Consider the following 25,396-nt stretch of genomic DNA (forward strand, 5'->3'; position numbering starts at 1 on the left):
GCACAAGGGTAGCTTCCTCTCCCATCCAAAATATCACTATCCTTTCCATTTAAAGAATGCCTACAAAAAGGAGAAAGAAGAATCTAATAAAGCCAAAAAGAGCATCTAGGTGGAAGGAAAACAGTATTTATTCTTTAACTACCAAACATAAATAGGGGCATTATGTTAGCAATAAATAGTTGATGAAGAATAAACAAACAAATGAAGCTTAAGGATAAAATGAGATTCCACTGACTCAAGAACTTGCAACCATTTCATCTGAAATCCAGCTTTCCAGCGTGTTTTAGGATAGTGCGCAAGGGGAAGCTTAATTGGCAAACTGATCGCTAGAACACTTTCCCTCCCCGTCTCGGGTCACTTCTGAGCCTTCAATCTTCTTTTTTTGGATGGAATAAATTTTAGACCCACAGAGCAGGTAGTGCCTATGGCAAACGTAATGACAGGAGCTTTGCTGGAATCCTATTCTTTGCCTCCTCGTCCAGGGCTTCAGCTCTCGGCTTGGTGCTCCACGATACGTCTGGTGGCCCTTCAGGACTTCTTTCCAAATAGATGGTGATGCGTATTATTAAAATGGCATTGCAAACGACTTGAGGAATTATTAAGCACACTTGTTTTACATTTACTATCCTCTCACCTGACAGTGTTGTGCATCTCATTCGCTCCCTTTTGGAATAAGAATGTTTAATGTCATTGGCTGTGGGGTATACAGGGCCAAGCAACTTTTTCTTGTTTCCCTGCCCTGAAAGTTGAGAAGAACTATAACTCAATATACTCATGGGGGAGACATGTCCACATCTGGGCTTGATCCAGATGAGGTAGCATCTCGATGTTTCTCTGAGCTGATGAGGGGTGGCCTCTACCACCGGGAATAATTTGGGTTGGGGAAGCTACTATCCATTCCAGTGCTACAATGATCCCTGACTCTGAGAGTTATCTTCCAGGAGAAGCTATATCATGGGCAGTCATGGGGAGACCCCACTTGATGAGCAAATGAAGCCTCCTGCTCATGGCGCTTGGAGTCATTTTTCCAGATAAATTGGCAGCAGGGGTCCAGAGATTCCATGCAGTCTTACAAGGGATCTGGAATCCGAAGTACTCAGCTGGTCTTGTCCCAGATACATAATCCAAGAGACTATGTAAAATAATATTTAATTGTTCCTGTCTGCTAAATTGTGAGTAATTTGTCACACAGAAATAAATCAGGAAAATGCTAAACTTTATTAACTAGAAATGCCAGAATGGTCTACAAAGAAAAATGTATGACTTTTGTCCACATATTGATTGTGTGCCTATGAATTATTCAACTTGGATTTGTGCAACAGACTCCCAAACCGTGATTACATTAGTATGGATGGATGCTTTGGGAACATCATGGGAGCATGATTCTTTGGGTAGGAAGTAGGTATGGCAGAAATTTCTGTGGTGTTATCATCTATGTGCCAAACCGTTCTGTGGTTTGTTTTGCCTTGGGAGAAACCGGTGACTGGGCCAGGTGAAAGGACCGTCTCTAAACTCATTGTTGCCAAGCAACACAAACCATGGGTTCTATCATTTATTTCTTATATGTTTGTCCATTATCTCTCACTTGTCATACTAAGCTACTCCAGAGAGATCAGAAACCCTTCTTCATAGATATTTGTCTGCTCTTCTGGACAAGTAATAATTTAGGGTTCGTGTAAGGTGATCTATTTGAGGCAATCCTGTTGAAAAACACTAAAGTGGGGTTTGCTGGCTCCCAGTCAGTATTCAGTTGCAACATGACCATAGTTTATAGACTTCTTGTTTTATTATCTCCCTTGTTTCCTTTTTATCAATCACAACATGAACTCAGGGATATTTCATAGTTTATAAATAATTCTGAGATCTAGAGAAGACTTTATTTTTTTTCTTGCTTTTGACTTAAACAAGAACAGAGATTGTTACCGTTATGCTTTGTGACTCCTTATTAAAACAGAAAGCCCCAGCTAAATTATGATCTGGCAGGCATTTCAACAGGCTCTTTGGACTGTTCTGCTTGGCAAACGCAGTTTTATGGACACAGATGCCCTCTGCAAAGACGTACCGCATCCAGGAACAGAAGAAGCCATGGACCCGGAGAGCCTGTTTCTTCCATACATTATACCACCTACTGAAGAAGGAAAATGGTTGTCCAATACTTATTTATTTTTGTTCTCATTTGTGCTTTCTGTTTGGTACAGCAGCCTTTTAACAGTAACATTTTATCTTCCACTTGTCTTTCTCTCTATTGACTTTGGCCATTTATGTTCACAGTACATGGAAGACAAACTTATACACTGTTTAATCTTCTTTTGCCTAATTTATTGCTTGACTATTATTTATTGGCCTGAGGAACGTCTGCAAATATAGGCCAGAATTGACTTGCTTTTCCTGTTTCACCATTCCAGAAGTAGGAGGGACAACTGCTCTACATAGCATAAACATTAATGCTTGACTATATGACATTATAACTATTACATTACTATTATGTTTTGTTAGTTATTATGACTCCTAGGCTAATCCCCTTTCCTATCTCTCCTTTCCATTCTTGAGAAAACTTGTGAGAAAACTGCCTGTCTTGGATATTCCAATGTAAACTGTTCGTTTAGCTGGAAAATTGGCAGGTATGGTCATGGATGTCAAAAGGAGCAAAATTTTCTGGAATGGCACAGGTCTGTTCCTCCTCCTCAAGAAACATGGCCAGGGTATGATGAGCACCAGAGGGAGAGAGACTTCCTATTTAAAGCAGATTTCATTTCAATGATGTAGGCAGTCTTCATTTGTAAGAAGAGAATTCTGAGTGCAAAGAAAATGCCTTATTATCATACATGCTACCAATGACTTATTATTAAATTGCATCTTGCAAAAGGTAAGTATTTTCTTTTTGTTTGCTTATGGTAGCTCATTGGTTATGGACTGAATTAGAAATAAATCTTTAAAAAGAATTATTTGGTAAAATAAAATATGAAGTAAAACAAAATATACAAACCTATTCATCAGATACTTAGATGTCAAGACATTCAAACTGTATATTCAAGTTGACTATCCACCTTCTCTCTAAGTTTGTATTTATTGTAAACTCACAAAATAGAGTTGGTAGACTGGATTATAGAAGAAACAATATGGCAATGACTGATCTGAAAATGATGATGGAGCCAGAGCTCCAAATGACTTTTTAATATAGACAACAGACCAGTACCCATGAAGAATACAGCATATCCCAGTGAGTACTACTAGCTAATTATATAGTATAAACTTAGGATCGATCTTCTTAGATCATGTGTGAAGGCTGATAAAGCTCTCCATCTCATTCTGGGATGTGTTGTGATAAGCTGACTCAAGAACACATTTAACATATCAGTTACCAAAGTTCTACTTTTAGCTGGTCACACCACATACAGTAGGATCACAAAGACAGATGAGAGATATGAATATATACGATAGAAAAAACCAGGATACCAGTGAGACACACAGAATCATCACTAATGATGCGCTGAAGTTTATGCAAAGTAAATATGCACGTTGGACTGAATTAGCTGATTACCAGTTATACCACAGTTTAGCTTTTAACATAGGCTTTCAATCTCAAATATATAGGGTTATTCTAAGAATCTGCTGCAAATTCATCGTGGCTCAAATAAACTGAAATTTAGGAAGGAGAGAAGTAGTGTAAATACGTCTATTTAAGAACAATATTAAATTCCATATGTAATATGCCAGTTTTGTAATACTTAGCCGTACTTTTAAGGTCCTGTGTTATTTTTTTATATTCAAAAGTTGATAAATAACCCTGGCACTGGAAGCTCACATTTGTAATCCTAGATATTCACGAGGCTGAGCTCTGAGGATCGTGGCTCAAAGCCAGGCCTTGAGAATTTTACCTTGAGTTAAACCCCCAACAGCCAGAAATGGAATAAAGGTTTAAGTGGTACAGTGCTTAGTGACAATGTCCAAGCTGGGATTTCAAGTCCCAAGACTGGCACACAAATAAAAAGTTGGTAAATAAAAGGCAAGATTTGTAAGTATTGTTATAGACGGACATTATATATAAAGGGAAGGAAGAACACAGAATGTGCCACAAGAATGTGTTCAATAAGTAGTATATCAAACTTCAATCTTGCCTAGCAAGATTAACTTGTTGAAATAAGTATTTATCTGTATAATCTAGCAAAATCTGGCAAATCCATTGCTGCTATTTTGAAACTGTTTTGTGAGAAATTATTCACACGAAAATAGCTTTTAAAAGTAGTCTTCCCTTCCAGAAGGTATTCAGGTATTTGTAAACATAAACTTAATAAAAATTTAACAGTAGAGAAATAAAAGCTGGTGGAAACTAGTGGCAGACTAATGTATAAAGAACTAAGTCAAGCCTATCAGGAGTTTAAATAAAGTTAATGACAATAAACAGATTTTTATAGTGTTTATAACTAATATTACCTGTGTTCAAAAGAAATAAAAATAATTAAAACTACATGATGAAATAAAGATTATTTCAGATTTATAAGGACTGAAACATCTCCAATATATTTTAGGTACTATAGCTTACTGAAAATACTGAAAAAATAACCAGAGAATCAACTGTTCAATATTGACATATTCGGTACAGCTGTCTCATTCTGTGCTTCTGGCTCAGAAAAGTAACAACTGCTTATCTAATAGTAAAGAAGAAAGAACTGAACATCTATGGTAGAAAAATATTTTTAATATAATTTTATTGTTTCTATTAATGTGTCGTACAGAGGGGCTACCGTTTCATAAGTCAGGTAATGACTACAATTATTTCTGTTTGCTGGTCCTGGGGCTTCTACTCAGGACCTGGCACTGTCAACAGACCTTTTTTACTCAAGGATAGCTCTCAACAGTCAGAGTTCATGAGTCACCCCATCAGCTTTTTAAAACTTCATTCGGATAAGTATTTGATGTGCAAAAAAAAAATCATCTTTTTCTCTCTACAGTATATCACTGGATAATGTTTGAGGACATTTTACAAAGAATCTTTATTTTCTTCGATTTTTTTTTTCACCAAGACCATAGTGCAGTGTAGAAAGTCTATGTGTGTGAGAGATGCCCATAACAGTCACGGCATAAAGTCTAGGTGCTGACAGAAAAAAAAAATTCCCATAGAGATATGTAAATCACAGGGAAAACATCCCCGGTGTGGTCAGTTCATGTCATGGTTTATTCATATTGGTGGCTGCACAGAGCCCCCGCAGTTCAAGCCCCAGCTGACATGCACAAATATACCCTGGATCCCTCCCAATAAAAATTGTTCGCCCTACACTATTCTGTCTCCATTATGTCAACATTAAATAAGTATTGCGTCTGCCATAAAGAACAATGGCTGCGCTTTATTTCAAATGCCACCAGTTCCCTTATTTGTTTTTGAAGTAAATGTCGGTGAAAAAATTGGATAGGACCAAGTTGCAAAGCACTTCTGATTTCATCAGAGTATTTCTGGAGGGAAGCAGGAATGCCTTGGCGATTGCCGCTACCCAGTCTGGCAGCCAGGGCCCCTGAGCTCCGCTCTCCAATCTGCAAGCTCTGTCACACTAGCCTACTTCTGCTGATTCCATGGCCTCAGCATCATCCCTGCCCATAAATCGCATGTCTCTCATGTGTCTTAAGAAACCTCTTCAAATAAAAGTAGACTGACACACAATAATGAAATTTAATGAGAGTACATATACAATCACAATGTAGTTAATATCATTCTTTTATTAATGAAAATCAATCATGTGCAAGCTTCATGTATTACTGTGATAGTGGACCCCAATAATTATGAATACTGTCAATCTAGATTCTACTAGTACATTATTCTGGAGTTTTAGTGTTATTTCTTAATCATTTTTATTAGAATATACTAGTGAATGAAAACAAGGAGTTTTCATTTACATACATACATACATACATACATACATACATACATACATACATACATACATACAACATACCCAAATAAACCTCACTTCCACCACCTCTCTCTCTCATCTCAACCCATCCCCCTTTCTTAAAACATTTATCAAGATGACACTAAGATGCATTAAACTCATAACCTAACTACTGGAATTGAAACCTTTTTGACAACTACTTAATAAAAAATAAGTATTCTAAAAACCTTTTTCAATGCTCTGTTTTCACACATGCTTATAAAGTGCTTTGATCAATCTGAAGTTCTTTGATCAAACTCAAATTCTCTCTCTCTCTCTCCAACAGTAAAGGTTGAAACTACGTGTGCTAGTTTATAAATACATTATTGACAATGTTTTCTTAATATCACATCGATTAACTTTTCCTTCTACTTCCTTTGAGAAATACTTTTTTCCATTTTCTCTTAATTTGTACCAAGAATATGACTAGCATACAGCAGAGAAAGTGGGTGAATATCTTAGTTTCCAGAATGCACTTATCTATAACCCTATGAACATTTCTAATTAGGGTTATGGCAACACTTGATAGTTTTCAAGTGATTCCACACACATCCTGTAATCATCATTTTCTCACCTTATTATTGGATAAAAAAGACATCTGCATGATACACATGAAGCTGCCAAAATCTCTGACTGCTTAATGAGACATCAAAGTAGACTGGTGTGGTCCTGGGTAGATAAAAGACAGGAAATTCAGAAATACCATGTCCCTACGTACTTTGCTAGCAATTAAACCAAAATGGAAGTCACTGTTATTTTCATTGTGAAGGTAAGTTAACTAAGAGGCACAAACATAATAATACTGTTTGTCTGCATTGAGAAATTAACTAGCAAAGTACAACTCTGTGGAGTGGTTAAGAAAATCATAGACTTGGGTTAAGACTGACATCCACTCTTTCTTTAGTTGAAAAAAAATCACAGCTGAGCTATTTAGCCTTTTTGACCCTCATTTATAAGATAGAGAACTGAGATTCACATGAGAGAATGTGTGTGAGGCTCAGTCCAGTGCTGCTAGCTATTATTAGGTTGGGAAAGTTTTTCCTTAGTTCTCTCAATTTGAGAAAGGTACCAAGGTAATTGCTGATGATATTACGACTCTTCTTTATAACTGGAGGAAACCTTAGGAAAGCAGTCATTAAGTTTTGCAACTGTTTAAAATTAGTTTCCTTTTTTATATCTGAACTTTTTTGGGGGGGGCGGGGTCCGGTCGTGGAGCCTAAACTCTGGGCCTGGGCACTGTCCCTCAGCTCTTCAGCTCAAGGCTAGTGCTCTACCACTTGAGCCACAGCTTTTTTGTTTTTGCTTATGTGGTGCTGAGGAATCAAACCCAGGGCCTCATGCATACAAGGCAAGCGCTCTACCACTGAGCCATCTTCCCAGCCCTATATCTGAACTTTTAATGTTTACTATATGTGAAAGATCTTTATAATGTACTTGGAACATGGAGGGGGAATTGTTATGAACAGTCCCTTTTCCCCAGAAATTTGTATTTATGAGAAAGACATGAAAATGGCGATAAGTTCCATAGGAGTTCATGATGACAGTAAGGTTTCAGTAACGGAGGAGCAATAGAGAGTTCTGACAGACCTGAGGGGAGGAAGAGTGGAGCCTGCTTATGGGGATCTCAGAAGAGAACAAAGCGTAGACTTTGAAAGAGTGAACCAGAACTCATGGGAGGATTTCAAAATGGAGGAAAATCACGAAGTAGAAATTTTGCCAAATTCTTAGGAAAGGAGAGATTATAGGCCACAACCTAGGCCAAAAAGCCAGAGTTTGCGGAAGACAGGAATGAAAAAGAAAGTTGAAAATAGGTCAATTCTACATCCCAAAGAGCAGTCAGCTCAAATACATTATCCTCCATAATGCCACAGTAAAGAAAAAGATCACTTTAGCAAAACAACTACAGAATCCTTTGTCACCTCCGAAACTGTAAGTGAAAAGTAAATCCTTCCTCCTCTTTTATTGTTTGTCTCAGGTATTTGTCAAAGCAGTGACAATCTGACTGACACCTTATCTCTTTCTGTTTCTTCTCTGTGTCACTGTTCTCCAACAGTACTGACAACTTTGCTGTCTTGAAATATACGTGAAGGTTTTTGAGTCTACTGTTTCCTTTGCCTGGAACATTCTTACTCAAAGTATTTGATATCCATGTACCAATTCAATTCCTTACAATATTTTGGCCTTACATCAAATGTCACATTGCTCAGTGAAACCTTTCCTGATCATCCTTTGGAAAATTCCCTATGCTCTTGTTTTTCTTTTGCCTATTTCTCTATAACCCAGATAACTATTTGATTATGAACATACCTATATCTATCTATAAATCTAACATATTCATCTTTTAATTTTTGTTTTCTATTTAATCTATTTCTTTAATCTATTTAATCTATTTCTGTTCACTTATGAATCTCTGAATATGTGTTTGGTACCTGGCAGATATTCAATTAATATTTTATATCTTAAGAAAGAAATAAATGGGTCAACCTGAATGAGGTTTAAACACCTCATTTTGGGAATTAAGATAAAACTAAGAATGTCAAAATACTTTATGTCCATGTATACACACATGAAATAAAGTAGCTTTCTATGATTGGTTTGGGATGGCAGCGAGGGAAGGTGACAAAGGGATGGGCTTGATCAAGGTACGTTGTATGCTTATACGAACATGTCAATGTTAAATGACTTCTGCAAAAAGAGACACTTTCCTGAAGAAAGTGAAGAGTCGCTGATTTGATTATCTTTTTTCTAAAAAGTGAGAATGGGACAGAAAATTACATAAACAGCCCAGGAACTCTCTACAGCTGTAATTTTCACCTTGCATAAAAGACTGCCATAATGATGATTACTCTTCGTCTAGTCTTGTCTCTACAGATAGCCATGCTGCCTGAAATTGCTTCCCACCTTGAAGATTATTCTGAAGAATTCCATGACTTTGGGGTTTGGGAAAAATACTCAAAAATATGCAATCCTTATGCAAAAAAATCTATTCAATGACTTCACATGAAGACTCTTAAACTGAAAAGAAATACCAAAATTGGGAAATGAGTATAAAAGCCACTTCCATAAGATTAATGCACACTACGTATAATAAGATTATTAGCTTCCTTCCTTGCAAACTATCAGTTGCCAAAGTAAGGTAATGGAAGTTATTTTCTATGAGGACAGTTCAGTGTTCCTTTATTATGTACACATTCAATTTCCAGTTGGAAATGTCTTAAGAGAATCATGCACTAGAAGTGCAGAAACATAGCTCTCTATCCCCAGAGGAGAATTAAAGTAACTCAATGTTTCACAGTTAGCTATGAAGCTACTATGGCATGCTTCCAACAGAGTACCCCTCTGGAAAACAATACTTGTGGATTGTAACAACAGAATCCACCAATCACTGTTTAAGGAAAAAATCGAATGAAGTAATTCAGATTTTCTCTCAGAGTGACAAGAGAATAGCTTGCCTCTTTGTGTAAAAGAACAAGTTTTCAGTTTCCCAGGCTGTCCTCTGTCCTCTAAAGAGTGAACGACATTTTGTTGTTTCTGAGTACTCCATTTGGTGCATCTCAACCTGCTTTTTTTCATTGCCTTAGTTTATGAAAATAAATGTTGTACTTTCTTGGTGTGACCAAAAATAAATGATGGATCATATTGTGCGTGGGTTCTTGCTCATGACAATCCAGACTGCTAACAGATTGCTAATATGTTAACAGCTCTATTATAAGATGTTCAAAGATGCAATTTTAAGGCCATTTGTGAAGCTGAATTCTGCATGCTAAAGAAGCATTCCTTGGAATCATTGGGATTGATGCTGAGAAACCATATGATTTTACATGCAGGTGTCTACAAAGGCATTGGGGATGCAGATAATTGAGCATTTAATATATCATTCTTCAAGGTGTGCTCCTTACTCAGGGGCAGCCATTCTGACGGGCAGAATGTTAACTGAAATAACACAGTAAGATCTCTTGCCTTTTGGTACAGAGCTACAAAAATTAAAGTAAGGGTATTTCACATTCAGAATTTTTTGGAAATGATAGAGGTTTAGAAAAATTACCAAAGGTTGAACTCAAAGAAATTTAATATATGTTTTTAGTTCCTTTCCCCAATGAGATTGGTTTAAAAAAAGGCATTTAAACATGTGACCCCAAATTTTTAGTTCTGGTGTTATTCATATGTTTTCTGTATTATTTCTTATTTCTGTATTATTACAATTCTCTTACAACTCATAAGATGTTGCTACACAGATTCTTTACACTGGTATTATAAAGAGAAAGCCTAGCATTAGGTACGAACCTGTGTGATACTCAGGACATTTGACAGACAGACAGACAGAAAGACAGAAACATCTTCAGTAAGTAAACAGATACGAATACACTCCAAACATTCATCTCGGTATTTTTTCAGTGGGTGAGTTGTAACATTTTGAAAGTCATCCGTACTGTTTCCCCAAATTACTACTTATTACAAAGAAAACATCTGGTATAAGGTTGTCACCTAATATCACGATTACCACCCTCAAATGCCACATAGTGTCGGCAAAGCCCAGCCATTGATTTAGACTGATTTAGAGAAATTCATACAAATAATCTGAACACTTCAGTGCCACACAATGATAATGTGTGACAATGCCACACGACAAATGTCTACACTCACACAGTCCACATACGTCAATGCATATTCCAATCTCAATCTGTGTCATTCAGTATTCTTTACAAAAAGAAAGTGTTATGGATAAAATTTCCACCTAGTTACTATGTGTTTTACACTTATATTTGTGTAGATACATTCGTCTATGGCAATTGTAAGGAGTGCTTTGGTTTTTTCAGGTGCCTATACCCCACCTACCATATTAAGGACTCTCATTCTGTCACTCATGTCCCTAGGCAGAGGTGATGTTTTAAGTAAACACATGGAGTTTGTATTTTCCAGGGGTATTTAAATGTTTTCATACTGATGACTTTATTTGGAAGCCAATTCTTTTTAAAAAGCATTTAACCAACCCTCCAGATTTTCCAGCCCAGTATGTTTTTGCAGTAATTGCAACTAAAAGCACAGAGATCATTGCATGCTGATGCTCTTTGACTATTCCAAGGCCGTGTGCCCAACTCTGTATTCCAAGATTAAGTTCAACACCACCTAAAGCATACATTGAATTTAGGGAAAAAGAAATTCCTGGGGAAACTAGAGAAGGTATTATTGGTGGAAGAGTGAAATGGATGGATGTTGTTCCAACTAAAATAATAAAGCTTCACTATTCCCCTGACTTAAAAATAAGTGTATACAAAAATGATGATAATATTCCAAGTGAGAAAACCCCAAATAAACACAGACCCAGTGATCACAAAGCCACTGTGATGTGTGTACTGCACTTATATACTTCACTTCCACTTTGACCAGTTCTCATCAAAGTTAGGAAGATTGCTAATTATGATGCATTCTCCAGAACTCACATTAAAGTAATTCTACAGATCAGAGTAGATCTGTTCACATCAAAACTGTTATCTGGGAATAAAGTTATATTCTTCCTAAAACTCAAGTTTAAATGTGCATATTAAGTACTTCTGGGGTATACCCTACTAGAAAGGTTTCTTGTCTTAATGGAGTATTATAAAGGACTTCAAACTCCCAGAAAAATAAATATTAGTATTAGTTAAATGTATTATTAATATTGTGCAAATTTAAATTTGTGTTATTTAAATGTAAGGCATCAAATGTTATTTTCTATAAGAATGTCTCTGAAATATGACAAAGCAAAGGGCAAGAAGAGACCAAGAAGAGTATGATTCACAATCTTCCCAGGGCTAGATGTTCAGCAATCATGCTTGCCTAAGCAAGCAAATCCCAGTGCTGCCAAAAAACAAGCATGCAAAAACTTTTCTAATTGAATTTCCTTTGAAATATTTGAAATGTTTCCCCAATGACAATCATTCCTACAAAGGCCTTTTGAGGTCAAAGATCTTTAGAACTGTGTGTAAGTATCAAATTACATGGGACTAATGCTACAACACCAGTCCTATTACTTGTGATTGGAGTCAGATAACTAACCTCACACTATGACTTCTCATAAATATTTCTCATTTTACCACAGTATTCTTGGAAGAACTCACACTGCTTTACATAAAGCATCTTTAAAAGTGAGAAAGAAAATATCCTTTGTCTCACATTGGAATTGTGTTATTAGGGCAATGTCATTTTTAAGGTAAGTAAACAACAGAGGTCAAACGATGGAAGGTCACAGATTAACTCTCTCTGAAGATGAATGATGGTTGTGTTTGTAAATTTGGAGAATCAGAGAGAATTAGCAAATCAATCACAATTCGACCTTTCACCCTCTGGCTGTAGCATGCAATTAGAATTGTGTATATATTATATGACATTGCTATGCTTCTATATGAGTAATGAATTCATTAATTTCCATGCTGATACATGGGTTGCTATAACATTATGCTTTCCATTCAATTTCACATAAAAGTTTGCCAATTAATTTAGATTGTTCTGTTAAATCTCATGAAATGTTTATATTTTTATTATATCAGGTAACTGAAATACTACATGTTCCCTATATTTCAGTATTTAGCATTAACAGAAAACATGGAGAAGATAATACAAATGTATAGCTAAATTATCAAAATCTGGTTCCTTCTGAAGTACTTTTATGGTTTTACTGCTGTACTTTTAAGTCAACAGAGTGTCAATAGGAAGCTGACTGTTTTTGAATAAATAGTTAATGAGATGAGTGAACTTTTCGTATTGGAGGCCACTAACACTAGTTCTTTGATATAGACTTTCAATCCCAGGTACAACCTAATCACACCAATCTCTTTTCTTAATTTTCCAATGACCAATTTTACCATTGAGAAGCACAAAACAGAAGTTCCTGGGTCCATATAGGTTTCAAGGTTGGTGAATTTTAATGCAACCAAGAAACAATTTCAGATGAATTTGTATAAGAAAAACAGGGAAGTCTGTATGGCACAGGAAACATGTGAAGGGAAATTTTAAAGGAAAGTTATGATTTAAATGTATCCAACATCTTCTTGATCCATTCATCTACTGAGGGGCATGTGAGTTGGCTCCATAATTTAGCTATGGAAAATAATGCTGCAGTGAACATGGTTGTACTGGTAATTTTAGTATGGCCTTGTTTGTGGTCATTTGAGTAAATGTCCAAGAGTAAGACTGCTGGGTGATAGTGGAGCTCTATGTTAAGTCTTTTGAAGAACCTCCATACTGCTTTCCAAAGTGGCTGAACAAGTTTACACTCCATCAACAGTGTAGTAGTGTCCCCTTTTGTCCACATCCCCTCCAGCATCTGTTGTTATTAGATTTTTAGATAATGGCCATTCTAACTGGGGTGAGGTGGAATCTCAATGTTGCATATACACAATGGAGTTCTACACTTCCATCAGGAAGAATGACATTGCCTCATAAGCAAATGGAAAGACCTGGAAAAAAATATATTAAGTGAAACAAGCCTGGCCCAAAGAAATATAGGTTGCATGGTTTCCTTCATTTGTCTATGATATTCTTAGCAAGGGATCACAATAGCCTAATAGCTAAGTGCATAGGATCATATATAATGAAACATATCAACATGAACTCCAAGAATTGCAAACAAGAGGTTCTTATTATGTCCTATACATGGTTATTTCTATTTTTTCTTTCTGTACCCTTTGTCTTGTATATAAGCTTATCAGATCCATGTAAGGGAAAGGGAATCAAAAAACAGCAGGACCAAGGATGAACTAATGCAACAAAGATATTCACTAGACACAATGTTGGACATGAACTTTACAACTTGGGGGGTGGGGACTGGGGAGTGGTAAGTGGGAGAAAATGAGGGAGGGGGTAACAAGGTTTAAAAAGAAATGTACATATTACTTAACTCATGTAACTGTAACCGCCCTGTTTGTCATGTTTACAATAAGTTAATAAATGTAGCCAACATTGTGATAGGAATCAAGACAGCCTTTATGGCCCCTTTGATTTGAATAGCATTTGTTAGCAAGGATAAGGGAGACAATTTAGGGGCATCTGTATTTGAATCAGAAGAAATGACTTTTGAGAAAGAAAATACAATTAAATACATATTATGATTACAGAAAGTGAGAAAATCAAAGGAACAGTTGCCTTTTTTTCCTGCTGGTATTCTCATTCTATTTCTAGTCTCTAAGAACTTCACTTTATATATCAGTTTCCCTTTGTCTTCTTCTATCAATCTTCACTATCTGGGAGTAACAGAACCACCAAAGTAAAATGGAAAATATCAGTGGTAAATTAGCTAGCTTAGCTAGTGATGGATGTTTCATAATCAGGAAAGAAATCGGACAGCAATGAAAACAGAATCTGAGGTAGTTTGTTGTATCCACGCTACTGAATATTCTAACTGGGTGCTAAAACTAGAGTTCACAAGTTCTGATTTAGCCTTCTCTTCATCTCTCCAAGCTGCACTGACTCTTGAGAGAGTTTGACCTCTAAGATCATGTACTTAGGATGCATTTACCACTGTCCAGAGTAGGGCAGAAGAGTGCTCAGAGTGAAAGAAAGGGAATTTCTCAGAATGAATTAAAGATGATTAAAGAGAAGGGAGATTGGCAAAGAAGCCAATAAGCACTTAGCACAATTTCCTATAAAGCATTTTACATATTTAAGGTACAGTGAGATTTTATTTTCTATAGTATAATGACCCATATATAAGACCACCATATAACTAATTTTAATTTTATTTCTTAAAAAATGGGGACAAATTTTAATAGATGAATGATGCCAACACTGTTTTTGAGAAAGTTATTTAAATGGGAAGAAAAATGAGTACAATCAAAGGACTCTGGATACCTAAAAATAGAAGAGCATAGTAGGAGATCCTTTAATAAGAAACTATTGTGTCTAAGTGAGAGCTCATGAAAGGAATTAACCGTTTACAGGAGTACAGATGCTCCAAATCCACAGGAGAATTGGAAAGAGTTTTATGTTTCACTGTTAGAGAATAGAGGACATGGAATAATTAAGCTGAAATACATCCTAAGAGGAACTGGTGCACATGTACATGTGCACACTCCATTTACATTGGGAGATAGAAACTAAATCAGAACAAGGTAATTGGAGTTACATTCCTAAAGCAGAAAACAGATTAAAAAGTAACAAATGTATGGCTTCCTTCTGCCAAGTCCTAGATAGAGAGGAAAAAACGCATAGCTTCTCAATACTGTCACAAAGAACCACTAGTCTTGAAAGTCAGAACCAGAGTCCTAGCAGTAGCATAAAATATTACACAGGAAACACTGGTATCAGAAGTGCACGCCACTTCATACTCCAAGTACTAAAAAATGCAGCAAACCCACAGATTTTACTTCTGTAGGTTGCCTGAAATACAACGGAAGACTGCTACTCATCCTTCCTCTTAGAGTTAAGACCCATCTCCTAGCTTCGGTCCCTCATTCTAAACAAAGCAGAAACAATAACAAGCACGTGGTTAAAGTATGAAACAATACTCACACAAGAGTATGAGATCACAAAATTGCACTTTACATGCAGAACTGACACCAGGAAGAAATCTTTTATGCAAGGACGTAGTGTGTGCCCTGTGGGAAGAAGTTGAGAGAGTGAGTAGGTAAATGCTGGAGAAGGACCTTCTGTGAATTATGAATCAACACAAGAAAACGAAACTTCTGTATCATAAAATTAGCCAGCAAAACAGAAAGAACAATTCAAGAACATGATTTCTGTTTGTTGGTGAAGGTCTTGCTGGTTGAGAATCAATATTTTCACTGAGAACAACAAGAAAACCTGACTAAAATATAAAGTGACTTATGTCTGGAAAGCACTGGAGAGATTCCAAGGCATTAAGAATTGACAGCCAAGATCAGGGAGAGAAGCAAAGGATAAAAACATGAGTCCCGAATACCAAAGTGCCACTTGGAATGTTCAGATTCTAATATATCAGCTGAGAATACAATCAAGTGGTGGTAGGTAAGAGACTGAGAAAGTAGATCCACTTTTAAGCTTTGTCACCAAGCTTACAGAACAAACTTTGACAGTCATAAAGAAAGACACAGGAGTATGTTCTATATGATTTTACTGATGTTAAGGCCACTACTTTGTATGGAAACCTAAATGAAAATGTTTAAAGTAAGCAACATTTTGATCATTGGCAAGGAGGGTGCAGAGAGCTATGGAGAAACTGGAGAATAAATTTGGTGTACTAGACATACACTCTATGGTTGAGAAGTGAATTTTAAAGATGTCTTTCAATAAGTTACATTTGTATTTGATTTGCACTTCGTGTAAACAAAAAATATGTATCCAAAATGAACTTACTAACATAAAAATTAGGCTGTATCCAGTATTAATAATATTAATTCATTCATATAGGGTAGCACTGTCATGATGTAATGAGTTCCTAAAGGTCTCGTTTCAATACTACAACTAAATTTCAACTAGGTGTAGAGGAGTCATTCCACCTGTAGCATCTTGCCCTGGAGCCTCCCCAATTCGTGTCTTTTGCAAACTTGAAGTATGTCCATTCTATCCCAATAGCACCCAAGATCCTCACATGTCAGTCATCGCTAGAGGAACCAGACTTTCTCCACAGCACTCCTCTTTCCCCTAACCCTCACCCTCATCAACACAAGCCTGGAGATTTTGCTGGTTGTTAATACGGACTTTTCTGCCTGACTCTTCCCAATTCTTCCAGATTGTGCCCAGTTCCAAAGCTGCTTCCACATTTTCAACTATTTGTTATAGCCACAGCCTCGCTTTTTAGTACCAACTTTCTGTCTGAGTCTGTTCTGTGTTGCAGTAACCATACCACAGACTAGGTAGATCATAATCAATAGAAGTTTGGGAAACTGGAAAGTCAGAGATTACAAGGATGCATCTGGGAAGGGCTTCTGCTATGTCCTGACAGAAGGACAACCAAGAAGTATGGGGGGGAGGGAGGACTCAAAGGAAGTCATCATTTCTGTCAGAGACTTTTAAGTGTTAGAAAGGGCTACAAACCAGATCAAATAATCTATTCTAAACACTGCAGTACTATCTGAAATATCTGAAAATACCTTTGATATTTTCTCATGATTCTGAATAATTTAAAACACTTTGTAGTCAATGAGCTAGCTTTGTAAACCTTAAAAAGGTTGTATATCAAACATTTAAAACACATGTAGAAAAAGATCATTTGTAAAAATTTACTTTAAAAAACATAAAGGGTAGAATACTAATTTATGAGAGCTATTCCAAACTAAGAAATAATCCATAACTAAGTTTGAGACATGATTATGAACATAGATCATCATTTTAAAATATCTCTGGTTGAAGGAAGGTCAATACTTGTAAAACTGAGGTGATTTTTATGGCTCAGTAAAACAAATGATATTAAACAACAATTTGATATCAATAAAAGTGTTTTTAGTCTAATAATAATAACTATAATATCACCTAAACAGAAGTGTACCTTGTATATTGGAAAATGAAGCATCAAACTCTTGAAGTTTGTCTCATTATTTCTTGATGCTGCCTCTAACTTCCTTTACTTAGCAATGCATTTTGTTTTGATCTCGATATTTTTAGTGGCAGCCCATACAGAGAGTTATTAATTAATCTTGTCCAAATATCAATATTCTGTGAAACAATAAATAAACTAGCTGACATTCCGGATTATTAATTTCTGTTTCTCAAGTTAGCATTGATCTTCTCATGGTTGGCTATGGAGCATATCTGTAAGCAGCACCAACAGCAGCTGGGACACTGGAGAATGCTCAATAAAGTTTTGTTATTATAAACCAGAATTGGCCACAACACAACAGAAAAATTATTGTTGATTAACATCACATTAGTATATGATAGAGGATGGTTATTAATATCGTTGAAATACACAGTGAAAATATGGCATGCAAACCAAAAAGCTACTGCTTGTTAATAGTAATCATACTCACAAGAATTATTCTACAAATGTTTATTTAGTAGCTTTCTTGTGGTGGACATAGAAGACAAAGTAAAAAGTAATTCTTGTCCTATAGAATTTAGTCTACAAAGAGAAACAGAAATCCTATAATATAGGTGTAATTTTTTTGTACAGTTCACTGTGAAACTACCAACAAAATGTCTGCTTAGTATGAGGATAAATGTATGCATGAAAAGACTTGACAGATGAATACAAGGATAGGACAATAATCTTTGCCAGGCAAAAAGGACACTATACATGAAGTTCACAGTATAGAAAGAAATATAGATAACAGTCCAAGATAGCTATTGAGGAGAAGAAGCTACCAGAACAAGTGCAGCAGATACCACAGAGAAAAGGGAAAAATCTGAAAAAGTTGTTGCCAGTGAATTTGTTAAACATACCCAATACTTGGGAAACGCATACACACATAATTACTTATCTGAAATACAAATATAATTAAGCATTCTATATTTATTTTTAAATCTGATAATCCCATTAATCCCATGAGTAGAAAGTGTATCAAAAGAAGAATCACAACAATTGCAAACAGTATTTGTGGAGCATTATACCAAGTGCTATATATGGGTCATTTAATTTTATATTTCTCCCTTTGTTAGCTCCAGTTTCTATAGCCAGATCTACAGATGAACTGACTTGACATTTGTAGACGGTCCTCACTTTAAAATGTTGATTCAGATTTAAGGCACCAAAGTAGTTTTAAGTCCATTAGCTCTTGGGATATAGGCGTGAAATTATATTTACAAGTGAGGCCTAGGATGAGAGTACAGTACAGGTACCAGAACACACCTAGTCAGTTTTATCATATCCATCTTCCTCCATAACAGCCTAATAGTCTAGCACTAGCACTGTTTCTCTTTAAGAAACTCAGTGTCCTTCTAGGTAGAACTGAGCTTCTTTCCCCAAACTGAGCTTCTTTCCTTAATAGCAGGCATATCTTTACCCTTAGAGTCCATTTACTATTTGGTGTCACCATCACAATCTTAATTGTAGTATTTAACTTTTGTTGAGTTCTTGTTACAGGCATTGTTAAAAAATTAGATAGGTAATTAAATTTTTTAAATTAGATATCTAATTAAACAGTTGAGTCATGTTTCTGATACCAACTATTTCTTAAATGCCTATAATCGCTGCTCAGTTATATGGCTCAATGAGAGAAATGAAGTTCTAAGTTGTCTCTTGATCAGGACCAAGCAGTAAGACTCAATTTTTATTTGGCTATAAGCTAAACTTGGTATCATAACAAATATTTTATAGTTATTCTCCAGATCCACACCCTTTTCTCTATCCATTGACACATTTATTTATCATTTTCACAGCTTGCTTTTAGTCTACAGACATGACCATTTCACCAAATCTCTCTGTATAGAATATATAACATATATAACATATAACATAAAATATATGTGTATAGTTATTATATAACATATAAGATACAGAAATCACAAATGCAGACAAAGGAGAAAACAAAAAAAAAACAAAGAGCAAATAACAAAAAAAAACCCTCTAGCTTCTATTTCTTGGAGTTCATTTCAAGAAATCATTCTGTCTGATCAGATGCACATAGCTATTGAGCTTTCTGATCTGGAATGTGCCTATACTTCTCCAAGTAAAAGCACTGGAATGTAAAAGACAAAAAAATTATACGTGGGCATGATAAATTATACAAGACTCTAACAGGACTCTATACAGGATTCACACAGACAGACAGGCTCCCAATATCTCTAAATAATAACTATTGTGATTTCTTGACAGGGTGGCCTTTGAGGTACCAGGTTTCTGGCATCACCTAATTTCTACATGCCTTAAAGCCAAATCAACTCTCATTGCCTCAAACCCAGCACCTCTGCTGTACTTCTAAAATAGTACAAATGGGGGGGTGGTTAAAAGTGTTCAAACTATGATTGGAATTAAGAAAAGCAAGCTAATTTATGTGTATAGTGTCAGAGATCAAGAACATATACAAATACTGGTGTGTCTCATTTGAATCTTGAGGTAACACAGCAGCTCCTGTGGTGCTTGAGTGTCTATTAGCTCTGAGTACAGGCTTCAGCTTACTAAGTCTTCACATTAGTACCTCCATTTCTTTTCCAGTTAGCTTACCAGATCAATAAAGTTTTTAAAAAATGCTGATAGAACTATTTGAAATGGTAGATCAAGTAGTCTGGAAGACTTAAGAGGGATTATGTAGGCTCTTGGAAATGATTTGGGGGTTAGATCTCTATTGGCTTTAGAAAGATTTTAAAAATTGTTTGACATTCTGCCACATTGCTTCAAGGACATAAAAACTTTGAAGTACAACAACAACAGAAATGATAATGCTAAAAATAAAATATCTGCTCTGGGACAGCAAAAGACTTAAGATCAATTTTTTCCCAGTAATAAATTTTAAAAACTGTATTCTTCATGATTTGGAGATATAAATGAAACTTTATGATAGAATATGGCATGCATTATTTGCTCAGATGGGAACACTAGCCCTAGAAAGAAAAAAACTAGAATAGAATTTTGTTATAAATTTTAAAAACGCAAATGTAATACAATAGCAAGCTCTCACATCTGTCCACTAAGACCAAAACTATTGATTGTATACTTAACTAAATTCAATCTGAAAAGCCTCAGAAATGTTTTTCTTCTAGACTCAGCCTAAAAAAACTTATTTCCCTATTTGAACTTTGTTATTTAAGATGCTTATTTAAGCAAGAGAAACCCAATCCAAATTTATTTTACATAAAGAAGAAAGTTAATGGTTCATTTTCTGAAATGGCAGTAAGTTGTGATATGATTTGTCCAAAAGGTCAAATAATGTCTCACAGTTTTGATGGTTTTCTCATTATCTTTAACCTCTGTATTTCTCCTAGTTGCTCTATTTACTCTTGGGAACCCCTTTGCTATACCATCCTAATGTTTTCCAATGTGACAATGTAACAGAATGAATGGCCCTTTCCATCCTGTGAATGAAGACTACATAGCTGGCACATTCCTTGTGTGGCAACATGACTCCAAATCATACTGGAGAAGGGGGACAGACAGACAGACATGGATGCAGACAAAGAGAATATGATTTGTAATATGTCAATCTCATATACAAATTTCTGGTTTATATATACAGTATATATCTATATACATATATATGTATACATGGTATGTATCTGTTCATGTAGCAGATTTGCATTGAATAAAAACACGTGCAGTCAATGGTCAGGTTTTATGACTGCAGAGTTAAACAAAACACAGAGTTCTGTGCCTTACAGAGTTGACATTCCCATAGAGAAGCCTAGTAAATAGATAAGACATTTGAATAGGTTGTACAGGCATTAAACAAGACACAGAGCTAAAAGGAGATGAGAAATTAAAATACTTTTTCTGAATGATTATATTTAACTCAGGCTGACAACTATTAATATGTTATCCTAATAGTAATGAAGTTTCTTTTAAAATTATGAAGATAACATCATTAATTTAAAATTCCATCCATATATATTAACAAGTAATAGATCAGAATGCCTCCATGAGCAACACCATCTTGACGTTAGCACTCACACGGAATGCAAATTAAAATTCATATTGTCTGGCTTAAAATAGTATCAATCCCTTTCTAAACCCAAGAATGCCAAGGAGCATTTAATTTCTCGAATAGTTTTACAAAATGGTAAGGGTATGATGTATCTAAGGATGATGGTAGGAACTATTAAATAATCACTGTTTCTCCTTTTGAAATGAACTAAAGCAAAAATCACAAGTATTTTACTGGTAAATGAGGCGAAGAAAATAACCTATTGCAAACAATAAAAAAGCCTCATTATTTTTTTTCTCACATTCCTTTGCTATCATCTCATATCACATCAATGTGTGGTACTAGTTTAAGGCATGACCTATTAGTCATCTTGTTTTTCCATCGAAGCATTTACTGATATCTATAAATTCTTATAGCTTTTTATTTTTGGCAGATACAAATAAAAAGAATTTCAAAATCTATACTACTACTTGATTTGTAAAATGTACAATATAATTCATTATAAAACAGTACTGTACACAACTCACAGTTAATTTAAAATATGATCAGGCACAGGCTCATACCAATGATCCTAGCTATTCAAGAGGCTCACGTATGAGGATCACACATGAGGATCTCAGCTCAAAGGTAGCACAGGTAGGCAAGTCCATGAAACTCCAATTAACCATCAAAAAATCAGGGGTAGAGCTGTGGCTCAAGCGATCAAGCACTAATTGAATGAAAAAGTGAATGGACAACAGGCCCAGATACTGGCATACGCAAACAGTTAATTAAAATATAATGAACCAAAACTCACTTCTGGTACTATGATTTAAATTCAGGGCCATGAACTCACCAAGCAGGTGCTCTACTAATTCATCCACACCATCAATATATCTTGCTTTAGTTACTTTTCAAGTTAGGTCTCCTACCTCCATCCTCCTATTTAATTTCTCAAATTTACACTTACTATGACTCTGAGATGACAGGTGTGTAAATGCCATTCCCAGCTTTCATTGGTTGAGGTGGGGTCTCATGAGCTTTTTGTCCTGGGTGTAGCCTAGAACCACCATCCTCCTCATCTCTGCCTCTCCAGTAGCTAGGATTACAGGTATAAGTCACCATACCCAGGGACCCAAAATATTTTAAATGTATTTGCTAAATAAATGCATAGCAACTTTTCCTCCCAGTAGCTCGATGACAAAGGAGAACACATATACAATGAAATAATTCTTGTGAAAAGTATCCTTTCTATAAACTGCTTTGTCCCATTCTAACAAAGATGCTTCTAGTGATAGTTTCTTTTACAAATCTACATCAAACCATGTAATTATAATTCAAACTATATTTGCTTCCCTGGCTCTTCCAGATATGAAGGCTGAAAAGTTTCACATAGTCATACTGTTTGAGAGAGCCAGTAAGTAAAACCATATCACTAAAAACTTTTGTGCAAAAGTTTCAAGCCAAATATTAATTTATTTAAAATATTTGAGAGAGTTTGCATGGGAAATCTAGACAAATGAAAAAAAACAACAACCTTCTCTACTTGATTCCTCCCCCTCTTCCAGTTTCTCAAAGCTCCCTATATTCTATGGCAGAAGAAATGGAAAGGTACAGCATTAACTTATGCACATATCAACTGTTACTATCTTAACTAGGAAGCATTGTTTCATCTCTTTTATCAGACACAAAATGGATTGAAAGTTAATTGGAAAAGTATTTCATAAGAAAGGTGGTAGAGAAAGGTCTAATGTGTTTTTTGAGATATAAAGTTTCATATTTTTATGCTGGAAAAGATACCCATCAGAGAAAAATTGCTAGTTAAGAAGAACACTTAAAAAAAAGTGAACTTAAAAAAAATCTATGGGGCTGAGAAGGTGGCGCAGTGGTAGATCGCTTGCTTTGCATGCATGAGCTCCTGGGTTCAATTCCTCAGCATCACATAAGCAAAAAGAAAAAAGCCGGAAGTGGCGCTGTGGCTCAAGTGGTAGAGCGCTAGCCTTGAGCTGAAGAGCTGAGGGACAGCGCCCAGGCCCAGAGTTCAGGCCCCATGATCGGACCCCCCTAAAAAAAATCTATGTGAAACCTGGTGGTTACAGTACAGCAAAGTAATAATAATAATAATAAATATTTTACAGAACCACTATACTTAGCAGGTCACTAAATATTTGTGATAGACTTCAAAGCCCACTTTTTTCACGATCTTAATCACATTGTCTAAGTATTCTCTGTAATACTTTGTTTTTAGATGAGGGATTGCTCTCCCAAAGGTCCTCCTTATCTACTGATATCACCTCAAAACCCCTCTTTGTTTCGGTCACTGTCTGTGGCTGCCTGCCTGGATAGTAAATATTTTTCCTGACCCCTGGAACTCGATGTGCATTCATTATCCTGTGCATACAGTGGTTGTTCTTATTCATCAGTATTGGAAGTTTCTGATGACTCAGACCTATCTGAGTCATCTCTGTAGCTCCTACAACACAACTGCCTGCACTAAGATGATGTATTGAATCCATCTGACTATGTACCCTGAAATCTAAAGAAAGGGCATGGCATTTTGACTTAATAAATCCTGAATTCCAACTACAATGTTCAGTAAGAATACTGAACCAGTAGCCTTACACTCAGTGTTGTGATAAACTAAAATACTGGAATATTTAACACAATTGTCAAAAATCTCATTCAGTAGAGTAAAAGATAAATCATCAAGACAAATTGAAAAACATATTTGAAGAGCATGAAAATGTCAGTGAGCACTACATAAAAGTCTGTGGAACTCTCACTAAGCCATGTTCATATTCTATTTTCTGAAGAAATAATGATCATTGTAGCTATTATGTATTTAGTACTTGTCAAATGGCAAATACCACTAAACACAGTAAATTCATTATTTACTGGTTATGCAGGGGTCTTAGATGACTATATAGCATTAATTGATAATAAGCTTACAGATTATTGAAGGAATGGCTACTTTACAGAAGAGAAAACCAAGTGTGGTTGAGTGTGGCAGGAGCTTCACACTCACTAGGCATGTTTCATATTTCCCTCTGTGCTTGCAAGATGGTGGTTTTCAAGGTTTTCTCTGGAAAGTAGACTGTGTGGGGATGACAGGTGCTTCTGCAAATACACAGGATGGGTGGGAGTATGCTAGCTTCTCTCTTCCCCTGGAAGCTACCTGTTGAGATAATGGCACAGTACTGATCCACACTGGCTTGAGAAGTTAAATATGGAGTCCAGATTCCTGGAGCAGACACTGACTTGTGTTAGATTAAATGAACATGACGGCAGTGTTAAGGCACTGAGCTGTAAGTCTTCACTTGTTACCACTGCATAATTGTCCAGACCCTAAAACTTTTAAGACTGAAAAATGTTTTGTAATTCTCAAAATGACAGGTAAAAGACTCCATTTTATGCTAGAGTTATAGTCATCTTAGACAGTGTGCTTCAGGCAGAAAGTAGCTCTGAGTGGTTCTTCTGGGACCTAATGGCTCTATCAAATGTGCACTGTCAGTACCCACAAAACATCCTCAGATTTCACTGTTGGGATCGGTGAGTCGTCCCTAAAGTGAGGTCCATCTTTGAATACTGGATAGGAGGAAAGTAAATGCTCTTGAAGTTGAACACCATCCCAATCAGATCTTCTTTCTACTAATTCTTCAAGCAGTGTCAAAACTGTAAACAAGATAGATGATAGATAGACAGATAGATAGATAGATAGATAGATAGATAGATCTCAAATATAGAGATATATATTCTCTCTATACATATAAACATGTATACAAATGTGTAGATATATGATATATGAGATCCTGCTGTATGTGTTTGTCTTTTAGGTTTAACTCCCACATATGTGATAAAACTTAGAACCTTTGTTCTGAATCTAACTTACTTTTAGTTAACAGGATGCTCTCCAGTTCCATTGATTTCACTTCAAAGGTCATGATTTCTTTCAACTTTATAGCTAAATATTTCTCCATGTATATATATATATATGTATACATATATATATACCATATTTTTATAAAA

Source organism: Dipodomys spectabilis, unplaced genomic scaffold (genome assembly GCF_019054845.1).
Source record: "Dipodomys spectabilis isolate Male_0828 unplaced genomic scaffold, ASM1905484v1 ptg000258l, whole genome shotgun sequence".
Lineage (NCBI taxonomy): Eukaryota > Metazoa > Chordata > Mammalia > Rodentia > Heteromyidae > Dipodomys > Dipodomys spectabilis.